Source organism: Myotis nattereri (assembly GCF_964212035.1).
Source record: "Myotis nattereri genome assembly, chromosome: 15".
Lineage (NCBI taxonomy): Eukaryota > Metazoa > Chordata > Mammalia > Chiroptera > Vespertilionidae > Myotis > Myotis nattereri.
The window spans coordinates 42,030,295-42,042,360 of NC_138090.1; the positions used below are offsets into that span (position 1 = coordinate 42,030,295).

Sequence of the window (12,066 nt, forward strand, 5' to 3'; positions counted from 1 at the left end):
ACGGGGGAGAACCCCAGCTCCTCCCTCCCCCAGGAACCAGGGGTCCCGGGCACCTCCCACCCTTGCAGATGGAGGCCCAGGTAGAGAGAGGGGCATGGGGGGGGAGCTGGGCGGACACCCCGTCCCTGTTACCTCGCCGGGTTCTTTCCTATTTGGGCTTCTCTCTGGCCTCCTGCCTGTGGATCCCCCCACGCCTCCTCTTTGTCCGTCTGTGTCTCCCATCTCTTCTCTTTCTTGTCTATTCGTCTTTCTGTCCATCCATTGGTTCGCGTGTCTGTCTGTCTCTTCACTGCCTCAGTCCGTCCGTCTTTTGCTCTTTCTCCTCCTGAGCTCCAGTCCTGTCTCCACTCCTTCTTTGTGTCATTGGTTGGTCCCAAGCCTCATCTGTGCTGCCAGATGTGCCAGGAGGTGGAAAAGTGGTCTGCCCGCCGTCAAGGGCCATGGCTGATGCGCTGTCCCCCCTGACTTCCCTCCGGGGAGTGCACCGCAGGGACACGGAGATGCCAGAGTCCTGGCTGGGGACCTCGCCAGCAGGGCTCTCCCTCTGAGTCACGGCTTCCGGCCGTGCTCCCTGTCCCCTCCTTAGCACTCGCCTGGTGGGAATGTGTCCTCTGGGCAGTCTGTCCCTCTGCCATGGTCCCTGCCCCTTCTCTGAACGCCCAGAGCAAGCAGGGCGGGTGGTCTCTGTGCAGGCTCCAGGGCTTTCCCAAGAAGACGGTGTTCCCACGAGGCAGGACACAGGCGTCAGGGGAGGCACTCAGCCGGCCTCTCCAGCCAGCTCCGCCCCGCACCCAGGGGTGCAGCGTCCTCGTCCTCGAGAGAGAAGTCAGGTCTCCTCGCAGCCTCACCTGCTGCCTCTGCAAAGTGGGGAGGATACGGCTGTCACTGCCTTCCTGTGGGCTGCGGAGAGGGCCACCCACACTTTGTGGGGACAGCTCTCCCCACATCCTGTCCACCCCTCCATCTTCTTTATCTTCTACGCAGAGCACGGCGAGACCTTTCTAAAGACAAACCAGGCCGTGCTCCTACCCCAGCTGTTGGGCCAGGCTCTGCGGGGTGCAGCCCCTGATGTCTCTCCGGCCTCATCCTTCCCACCCGCCCCCTGCCTGACTGGAGTGGATTTGTCTGCTAGGCTTGGCTCGGGCCTGCGTCCTCCCTAGGTCTTCCCTGCCCTCCCCTGCGATTCCCGCCGAGCCCTCTGCCTACCCGAGTGTTGGCATAGCCTCCCTACGCCATCCCCCTGCCCACGGGCCCCTGGGAGACAGGGCAGAAGTCTTGTCTGATCCATCACTGGACCCCCCACACTTGGTCCAGAGCCCGGCTCAGACAAGCCTCAGCGTTTGCACATTAACCAGATGAGTAAATGAATGAGCGACACACACGTCAGAAGCATCAGCTTGGCTTTTATTTTCAGCGTTTAAGCACCTAAGAATGAGTAACCCTTTAAATTCCCTTCTCTTTTGTTCCTCCCAGCCTTCCTCTGAGCTACATAGCTTGTTCATGAATCAACTCCTCTATCTGTCCATCCACCTGCTCAGTCATCCGTCATGTACCTATTGAACATCCTCCCTCGCTGGGCCCTCTGCCTCGGCTAAAGCTGTGAGACAGACCCGTCGGGTGGGAAAGCATGGTTCGCCAGGGCAGGAGGCCGGGTGCCCACTGATGAAAGGGGACCACGGAGGGCAGAGCCTGGACATGACATGGCGGCAGCAGGGGCTGTGAGGACGCGACTCCACATTCACCAACTTGGGACTCTGATGGTGCGACAGGAGGAGGCTCCCTCCACTGAGCGCCTCATCTGCTCGAGGTGGAGATGCCTCACGGGTCCCCCAGGATGCTGACCACCTTCTCCTTTCTCCCCAGGTTCTCAGCTGGACCGGGTTGGTGGCCTGAATGTATTAGTTTCGCTGCGTCTGCCCAAGAGGTAAGGGCGGTGGCCCCAGAGGTCTGCTCTGGGCCCCTTTCCTCTCCGAACCCCCTGCTTTCTCATTCTTGTCCCTGCCCCGCCCCGCCCAGGGGGTGCTGCCTGTCTCTGCCCTGCCCTCCACGAGGTTTGTCTGACTAATTTGTACTTTCATCCTCCGTGTGTCTTGCAACTTCCTGGCCGAACCAGTGGTTCTGGGTGTTGGTAGCCGTGGGGGTTTCTGCTGAGTGTTGGGGCTCAGTAGGGTAGAGAGGGGGTGATATGGTGGCTCAGATCACAGCGTGGGGTAAGGCAAACCTGTGTCTGAGTCCCCCTTTTGTCCCTTCCTAACTGCAAGTGACTGGGGACCGTCAGAGCTTCCATTTCCTCGTCTATTAAAGGGAATAATGACAGAAGCCACCTTCTCCGCTGCCCCGAGGACAGAAGGCTAGTGAGGCCGTTCCAGTTCCAGCCTAGAGTCGAATGGCACCAGCTGTGCCCCAGGCCAGCGGTGTGAGCCTCAGTTTCCCCATCTGCCAAAGGAGGGTAGTATCAGCAGCCACCCCCAGGATGTGGGTGGGGGTGAGAAGCTACTTCCTGAAAGCAGGTAGCTCCGAAGCGGAAGCTCAAGATAGAGCTGGAAGCTCCCGAACAGGTGAGGGTGCTGAGACCCCCCTGGAGCCCGCCGAGGCCCCCCCAGGCAGAGGCAGGTGCTTTCCAGCCCCTCAGCCCCGCGGGAAGCCGGGCCTCGGGACACCTGCGCTGGTGTTTGTCCCACTCAGCTTGGGAGGCCGGCAAGGAGCTTCAGGAGCGGGGCCCAGGCCTCTGGGGTGGGACTGCCATGCTGCCACCCCTATTCCAACAGGAGCAGCTTAGCACCGGCCTCAGGACCCCTGGGGAGTCCCCGGTTGCCCTCACAAGCCTCCTTCCCGGGCGCCCTTGCTGCACAAGGGGTCACAGACTCCCTCTAAGAAGCAGTTAAAACTGTAGCCCCGGGTTTGCATCCTGATGCGGTGGGAGCTGTAGACTGGAAAGTGCATGAGGCCGGCTGCGTGTCACGTGGACTGATGTCCCTGCAGAGAGGCAAGCGGGCTAGGTGCCCCACTTGCCTGATTTTCCGATTTTCCCAAAGATGCCAGAAATCCAGACATTTATGTGAAATCTCCCAATTTTTAAATGTTGGCAACTAACACAAAATTTCAAAAATCCACGTGTGGTCCAAACCACATGTTTCAGGCAGCCTTTGGCCCATAGATTTCTAGTTTTAGTACAGACTTTCTCCCAGGAAAACACATCTCTACCTCCACACGACTGTGTGCTCCAACCTCAGGAGGCTCACAGGCCCTGAAACTCACCCGTGAACCCCCTTCTAACTGGTAAGGAAAGTAGGGGTCTGGGTGCAGGTTGCCTGCTTTCTCCAGGGAGCCAGACTGTAGTTTTCCCAGGAACTCACGTGCTCCGACGCTCTTGACCTTGAAAGAGGGTCAAGGAGCTCCCAGGTAGCAGCGTTTGTTTGAGGGTGAGAGGTTTGCAGAATGCCCGAACGTTGGCCTAAAGCCGTGGTCGGCAAACTGCGGCTCGTGAGCCACATGCGGCTCTTTGGCCCCTTGAGTGTGGCTCTTCCTAAGCCTTAGGAGTACCCTAATTAAGTTAGTAACAATGTACCTACCTATATAGTTTAAGTTTAAAAAATTCGGCTCTCAAAAGAAATTTCAATCGTTGTACTGTTGATATTTGGCTCTGTTGACTAATGAGTTTGCCCGCCACTGGTAAAGTGACAGAGGAGTTTAAAAGTGACTATGCTTCAGAGCTGGTGGAGGTAACAATCAGATCCATGATTTTCATTCTTTGGGTTCAAACAGATGTTCGTTAAGTATCCCAGTTTTCATAGACATACGGGTGACAGACTTGGTAATGTGCCTGAGAGCTAAGTCCTACTGAGGAAATGGATGGTTGTTAGGGGCCACCTAAGTGCCAGGGCCTGTTCTGGGCCCTGCATTAGCCTTCACTGCAGCCCTTGAAGTGGATGGTAGTCACCTGTTACAAGAAAGGGAAACTGAGGCACAGAGCGAGAGGCAGCCGGCCTAAGGTTACAGCAAGTGAGTGGCAGAGGCAGAGTCGGAACTAGGGTCTGCCTGAACTTCAACCTCTTTTCCTTCCACCTCAGCAAAACCCACCCCAGGTGTGGGGCTCCATTCTAGATGCCAATCTTTGTGCTCCGGGAGCAGTTCTTTAAAAAATCCTCACTCAGGGATATATTTTTATTGACTTTAGAGGGAGAGGAAGAAAGAGAGAGGGAGGCAGAGAGAGAGAGAGAGAGAGAGAGAGAGAGAGAGAGAGAGAGAGAGAAACATCAGTGGATTGAATTTGCTACCTGGGTATGTGCCCTGGCTAGGAATCGAACATGCATAGGGTGACGTTCAACTACTGAGCCACACTGGCCAGGGCTGAGAGCAAATTTGATTTGGAGAAACACTTGGAGTCTTACTTGATGTCAACCTGATAAATTTAGCAATGAAGGGATTGGATAATACTGGGGCGACTTGTTGCTTTTTTGATAGAAACTAGAGTCAGATCTACACCAGAGAGATGTTTGGCTGACAGAGTCTGTAAGCTCACCTTGAAGGCTGTTGCCAAAATACCTGAGTGGTTCAAGGGGAAGTTCATCCTCGTAGGCAGATGTTTGAAGGAGGCCACACCCTTTTAGGTCTATAATTTTGTTACAAACAAGCAGGCCCCACCCCATCACCTTTCCTTTATAACCACACTCGGAGGGTGGGGATGGAGGCCTCCTCCAGCCCCGGTGGGAGCTGGAGCCTGGAACCCCAGAATGAGCGAGACCCCTCCAGCCCTGGAGGTGCCGGCTGGCCTTGGAGCCACGTGCCCCCCTTCACTCCCTCTGCTTTCATCCCAGCCCACCAGGCCCTCTCTCCCTCTTGGTTGGGTTCCTTCCTCCACCTCCCTCAGACCGCCACCTCAGGGTCCCCCACCCCCACCCCGCTGGCCCTCCCCGCCTGCTCCTGCTTCCAAGCCCTGTTTCCATATCTGATCACACATCACGTGTGTAGTGTCTCCCACAGCCTCATGGTATTCGCTGAGTGAATAAGTGAACACACAGACACACAAACCATTTCCACTCATTTATTCCTTCAGCCAGCATCTCCTGAGGTGTCCTGAGGTTGCCTCATCTGGCGACGCAGAGGAGAGGCAACCTGTGTGACTTCTGAGAGTCCCCCGGGCTGGTGGGGAGACAGGCACAGTGCTCCGGCTCCGGCTCCGGCTCCGAACTGGCAGGTCTGCAGGCCCTGGACAGGGGGGCCTGGGCTGTGACCCGCCGCCCGCCCGCTGCGGCCTCGAATTCTTTGGGAGGAGGAGGTAGTAAGGGAGCTCCTGAAGGATTAGGAGAAGCGGGACCGCAGATGCTGGTGTGGAGTGGAGTTCCCATGGCCGGCAACCAAGGCCTGGCCAGTGCTGGGCAGGAGCCGGGCTCTGCCCCCACCTTGAATCGCCCTTCCTTCTGTCCTTCCATCCTTCTTGGGGTCACAGGTGACTCAGACACAAACCCCAGGGCGTGCCCAGGGTGCCCACACACAGCCAAGGGGGCTCTGGAATGTCCATACAGTGGGACCTTAGCTGTGGGTGACAGGCTTCCATTGCTGGGTCCGGTGAGGTGACTGCGCAGGGAGGAGGGATATCTGGGGGGCCTGCGAGGCAGTACAGGTGTTCAGCAGTCAAGAAGCAAGGAGCCAGCAGGTGGGGTCAGGGCCTTGCCGGGATCCCCCAGGCCCTTAGCCACCCTCAGGATGCTTGGGGCTTGGCTTTGGCTACAAGAATGGGGTGAGTGCTGTTACAGAGGTGGCTTGGGGGGTGGGGTGGGCCAGGCAAGAGCTTCAGTGTGGGGGCGGCTCCTGGATGTGGCTGGTGAGCTGTGGCTGTGGGCGGTCCACAGGGTGAGGCTGCTGGGCTGCGGGCAGGGCCGTGTGGCCACAGGCACGTTGGCCAGGCTGCAGGCAGCGTGCTGCTCACCGGGGTCGGATGCAAGGGCTGTTGCCGTTGAGAGTGCTGGGAGGTGACAAGGGATCGCTGATCCCTTCGGCTGCCTTTGCCGTCTCTGGGTGGGTGCAGACAGCTGACACCTACCCACCACTGAGAGCGGCTGTCAGCCACGGGGTGGGGTGTCGCAGCCGTGGAGGAGGGAACAGTGGTTTGTGTCTCTTGGCGCTTCGGGGCCCGATGGGTCCCTGAGAGCTGTGACAGTCCCAGAGCAACTGCGGGCTGAAGTGTCCACCCTCCTGGCACGTCGAGGGCACTGGTAGGCAGAGGGCAGGCCACTGACTCTGACCTATGACCCCAGGCATAATGCACCCACACTCTGGGCCTCGGCCTCAGCCCGGCAGGCTGGCAGGCTCCCTGCCCTGCTGGCCACCAAGTCTCCGCCTCTGCCTTCCTTCCTCTGCGTTCCCTCCCCCTGGGGCTCCACGCCGTGCTCTTCTCTTCTCCTTTGCTTGGTCTTCATCCGTGTCTTGGCCTCTCCCTTCCAGCTTAGCTGCCTCCTTTTCCTCTGAGCTTGGATCTGCTTCCAGTCTTGCACGGAGGGTGTGTATGGGTCCAGTCTAGCGTTCTGCCTCCAGAGAGAGCCGCACAGAGATGTGGACCTGGTGGGGGTGGAGGGGGCGAGGAAGAGAGAAGGAAAACATGGCTCTTGAGGGAAAAGCAAGAAAGAAGTTGCCCCCCCTTCCAGGATGGCTCCTGAGGTTCGTGCATGGCCATCTGCCCTCCTCGGGGGGCACCTGAGAAAGGGGAGCCTAGAAATACAGCAGAGAAGAGAGCGGGAGCGAGAGACTCAGAGAGACACAGAGAAATTCCCGGAGAGAAGGGGCACCTGAGCCGCGCAGACAAAGAGACATGGGGGCCGCAAAAAGTCAGCCGGGCAAGCAGAGCCGGGAGGCTCGGAGACGGTGAGAAGGAAGCAGAGCGCCGTGGGCGTGTGCAGCGAGGGGCGAGCCGTGGGCAGATGAAAGCCCCGAGGCTTAGGGGGACCGGGCACCGAGAAAGAGCAGGACAAGGGAGCTGTGCCTGTGGGCCAGGGAGGACATGCTGTGCCTGGTGTCTGGGGCCCACCCTCAGCGGGGCACTGTGCTGGGCAGACTGTAAGGAACCTGACCAAGGCCCCTAGCACGCGCCTGTGTGAGGAGGGAGAGGTCAGGAGTGTGGCAGGAGGGATGCGCTGCTCCCACCGCCCTTGTGATCCTGAGTCCAGTCTGCCGCTGCCCAGGACGCCCCTGTCAGTCCATCTGGTCCCCTCCCCACCCCCCACCCCCGGTCACATCTCCCAGGGACCCAGAGGATGTGGAAAGGGCTTGGGCACCCTTGGCTTCTGGCCTGGGGTGGGTGGGAAGAAAGCTGTGCGTGTGCGTGTGTATGTGCGTGCGTGTGTGCGTGCGTGCGTGTGTGTGTGTGTGTGTGTGTGTGAGAGAGAGAGAGAGAGAGAGAGAGAGAGAGAGAGAGAGAGATCGCTGTGGACTCGGTCTCCCTCCAGCCCTCTCTAGCTTTGCTCTCTGAGACTTCCCTCCTCTGGCTGCATGTCCTTCAAGGCCCCTCTCACCAGCTGCCTCTCACTTTCCTGTCTCCTCTCCCTGTCTCTCTACCTTTCATCTCTCCGTCTCCACCTCGTTCATTCTTCACTCCGTCTTTCAGTTCCTCTCTGCGTATCGCTCCTGCTTCTCCCTACCTGCCCTCTCCCTGCCTCCCTCCCCGCGGCCTCCCCCTCTCTTACCCCGTTCTCCCTGCCTCTGGCCCCCGTTCTCTCTTTATCTTCGCCTTCTCTGCGTGGCTCCATCACTGGGTTTTTGCTCTGTTGTGTTCGCGCTCCCCCCCCCCCCCCGAATCTCTTTCTGTCTCTCAGTCTCTGCTTCTCTGTCTCTCCATCTGGTCCTCTCATTTGTCCTTCCTCTGCTTTTTTTCTCTGCCTTTGCCTCCTGTATCTGTCTCTTCTCATCGCTTTCATCTTCTGTCTCTCCGTCTCTCTCTCATACTCTCTGCGGGTCTCTACCTCATCCCTTGTCTCTCCGCGTCTCTGGCGTCCATCCCTGCCTCTGTGTGTGTCTCTCTCGCTCCCCCTCCCTTCCCCCCTTTTTTCTGATTCTAACACCCACACTCACATCCTACCTCAGGAGTAATTGCTTTTGTCTGGGTTGGACTGGACTTGTGGTGGGGGGAGGGTGGGGAGCGGGTGGCGCTGGGGGGGTTGGGAGGGACGGAGGTCGCTGAGTGGAGTTGAGGTGGCGTCTGCCAAAGCAGGGGATGCCGAGGAGCAGAGGTCCCGCCGTGAGGGGCTCTGGCCCGTCCTGGTGGGGGTCTGGGCCTCAGGCCGGGAAGGAAGAGGCAAGCAGGCCCTCGCATTGGGATTTGGAGGCGATACAGCAATAAAATGGGCTAGTCTCAAGTCCTCCCCGACTGAGAGACACCCCAAAACGCCATCCTGTGCACCAAGTCCCCATGACATGCATGGAAACACACCCAGGGCCTCCAGTCCACTCGTGGGGACACACAGGGCCATCGTCACACAAACACGGGAGTCACGTAGACACACAGAAAGCACACAGAGTCTCTGATTGTGCAGAGACGGCCACACCCACAGCCACCCCCCGACACAGGCCCGGGATCCGCACGCACAGACACACGGGCTCTCACGCCACGTCCCCCCCAGACACTCACAGACACACCCGGTGGGGCTGAGCACACCCACACGCCGGTTTCCTGGAACACAGGAACGCGCAGCCGCCTCGCTACCTGGGACAGGGGTCGCTGAGATGCTCCCGGGACAGACAGAGCTCGGTGCACATTCAGACATTTGGGGGCAACCAGAGTGGGGGATCCACTCCTGGAGGTGCACACAGAGCCGCCAAGCTCCCGGGACACACCCACAGGCTGGTGGTCGCAGAGACATGACAGTCCCTGAGCCGTGTGGGGACACAGAGTCTGCGAGTCCCACAGCCGAGACTCAAGGGCACGCGCCACCCAGCACACGGGGCACACTCCACCCAGCACACGGGGCACAGCCCAGCCCTTTCCCCGGAACCTCCTGTCCTCTCACCCCCACACGTGCAGGCCAGGCTCTGGGGGGAGGCCACGCGGCTGCCTGGGGGCGGCCCCACTGTTCCTGGCATCCACTCACCCGAGCTCACGCCGACACCCCCAAGGCCTGCCCCTGCCCAGGGGCTCAGGACAAGGTCTCCCAGCCCCCAGGTACTCACTGCCTACCCCCAGAGATCTATCTCTCTCATACCTTCAAAGGGCCCCACCTCCCTGAGCTGCTCCCAACTGAGGGGCTCCCTGCTTTGGCCCCCGGGGGGATGTCCCTCGATTTCTCCCAGCCCCCTTCCCTGCCACGGTGACCCCCATCCCCACCTATTCCCTGCCCACTCCCATACTCACCCCTTCCTGGCTGTCCAAGCTCTCAGCTTCCCTATGCTCTCCAGCTGTAGGGGGTGGTGATGAGGGTGGACCCTGGCCCCTCAGAGGCATGAGTGAGGGGTACCTGGGGGTGGGGGGCCTGGGTGCGGCTCCGGGAAAGGGAAGCAAGGCAAGCGGAGAGAGAGACGCAGAGGCAGGCAGGCAGCCAGCCGGCTTTATATCCCTGCCGTATTGATCCACCATGTCACAGCCCCGGTCGATAGCCAGCCGAGAAAGAGAAGGAGTGAGGGGAGGGGAGGTTTGGGGGAGGGCAGCGGGACCCCTATAGTCCTTGGCCCATCTGGGCCTCCTTGGCAGGCTGTGGGGGCATATACCAGCAGGCCCACCCCCCCAAAAAAGAGGCCCATCACTGTACCCTCCCCCTCTTCCTCTTGGCGCGGCCCTCTCCCTGAGAGCCGCTTTTGTGAAAGATTTTAAACACAGATTTGCCCATTTCTTTTTGTTTCTGGCTGTTCTTCATCCATTGTGGGCGTGGGTGGGGCTCACAGCTGTTCACTGCCTCGGGCCCCCTCTGCCCCCCACAGTCGGGCTGGGCAGTTGTGAAGCCATGAGGTAGTGCTGTGTTCAGTCCGGGACAGACTTCAGTACGAATCCTCCTCCTTTGCCGTGTGACCATGGGCAAGTGAGAGGACCTCTCTGAACGCCCTGCCCTCTTCCCGGGCCATCGCTGGCCTGGTGCTCAGGAGGCACGGCCCACATCCACTCCCTGCCCTTTGCAGCTTGAAGTTCCAGCTTGAAGCAGTGCCAGGCCAGTGCTAGACACAGAGCACACCTAAATTCCTTTCTCCTGTTCCCCTGACCCCGTGTCTGAGACAGGAAACCCAGCTTCCCCTCTCCTCGGCCTCCGCTTCCCTCTCTGTAGAACCGTCTACCGCCTGCCCCATCTAAGCTCCCCCAGACCTGGGTGGGGAAGGGTAGGACCGGAGGAAAAGGGAGAGGCCCCTGGACCAGGCCGAGAACCCTGGGGCTGATTCCGGCCCTGTCTGTCTCCCTTCTCTGAGCCTCAGTTTCCCTTCTACCCCCTTCCCACCCAGGCCAAGCTCAAAAGTTTTGTGCAGCTCTGGGATCCACGGGGACTGATACAGATGGGAGGCAGATCGGGAGGGTGAGGCCAGCGCCAGAGGGGTGCCTGCTGCCCCTCCCTCAGCTGGGCTTGCGGGGTCCCAGGTGTTCCCCCAACCCCCAACTCCCCGGGCTCCGGTTCTTTGTCTGTTCAGATCCTCCTCTCCTCCCAGCCCAGCCTCCCAGAGGTTGAGGAATCACCTTAGCCTTGACCCGAGGGAGGGCAGAGGAGGGGCAGGCGGGCCCCACCCCCACCTCCTGCCCTTGGCCATCCCTACAACCCCTCTCCTCCCTGCTTCCTTGAGTACCCGCTGCCCCCCACCCCCAGCGTCGGGGCTGCTGTTCCCTTTGTTAAGAAGGGGGAGGGGAAAGAGCCGAGCAAAGGGGACGTGCCTTGACCCTTGACCTCTCCCCTTCCCTCCTCCCATCTGGGTCCCCAGGGGCTCAGAGCCCCCTTGACGGACAGTTCTGACCATCAGCCAAATGGCTCTGGGAGTGAGCTGGGCCAGGTAGGGGGGAGGGGAGGCAGGCCTGGCTAGGGCCCTGAGCCCGTCAGAGGGGGGTGCTTCACGGGTGTTTCTTGAGCAGCAGGGGGAGATAGGTGCCCACGGGGGCAGACCCTGGGGGAAGCTGATTGCACTGGGGGATGTGGAGGCAAAGTGGGGCTCTGCTCAGAGCCAGCAGCCCTGGAAGCCCTGTGGGTAGGGGCCTGGCCTGGCAGATGCCTGCCCCCACCCCCACCCCCGGCCTGCGGCATTGGGAGTGCAGTGAGTTTTAAAAAAAAATTAAAAGAAAAAAAATAACAGGAGCAGGAGAAGCTGTGGGGGAAAATATAAGAAAAAATATAATAAGAACTAAGCGGTGGCTGCAGGAGAGAGAAAGGGCAGGAGGCGGGGAGGGGGGCCGGGGGGAGGGCGGCTGGGCCCGGTCGCTGCGGAGGCCCGGCTGCTGGCCTCTTCGCGGAGCCCTCCGCGTCCCCCCTGCCGGCCCCCTCCAGCCCCGATCGATCCAGTTTCTTGGCAATAAAGCATTTTTATTGTCAGCTGCCCTGAATGCCAAATGTGAGCCTGGTCCTGCTCCCCCCTCAAACCGCTTCCTACCACCCCTCCCCCAGTCCTCCTCTACCCCCGCCCCCCCACCCCCACCGCAGAATCAGCATCGTCCATCACCAAGACCCCCTCCTCTTCCTCCTCATCCTGTCAGCCGCAGTCCCTTACATCCTCAATAATCCACCTAGCCCCCTCCCCAGCTAGGCCGGGGGTACCCTCCCCAGCCCCGAATCTGCAGGGAGCAGGAAGGTGGGCCCTGGAGGAGTGTTCTTGGGGTGTATAGGGGTGGACAGGGGGGTGCTTAGGTGGGCGGGCAGGGAGACGATGGCCACAGGTTGGGGAAGGTGTCGGCATTGGCAGCAGGCTGGGGCCAAGAACAGGTAGGGGAAGGCAGATGGGCCCCTCTGGTCCCTGCCCTGTGGTCAGTTACAGTCCTCCGGAGCCTGCCTTCCCCCTTCCACACTGAACTCCGGCCCCTGTCTCGGGGAGGCAGCTTGGGACCGGGGGAAGAGATAGGCTGGGGTTGGACACCTTTTCCACTTGTCCACCCATTTCAGTCTGGCCAGAGACAGACGC

General features: G+C 60.1%; 1 protein-coding gene across 2 annotated transcripts in view; it reads left to right on the top strand.

Moving 5' to 3' along the window:
• The window catches only part of POU2F2 (POU class 2 homeobox 2), a 74,264-nt gene that overhangs the window by 13,807 nt on the left and 48,391 nt on the right, over positions 1-12,066 (top strand). For both annotated transcript variants that reach the window (XM_081108135.1, XM_081108136.1), the window contains exon 2: positions 1,864-1,924. The gene's annotated coding sequence lies outside the window, so the exon portion shown is untranslated. The remainder of the gene's footprint in view (positions 1-1,863; positions 1,925-12,066) is intronic.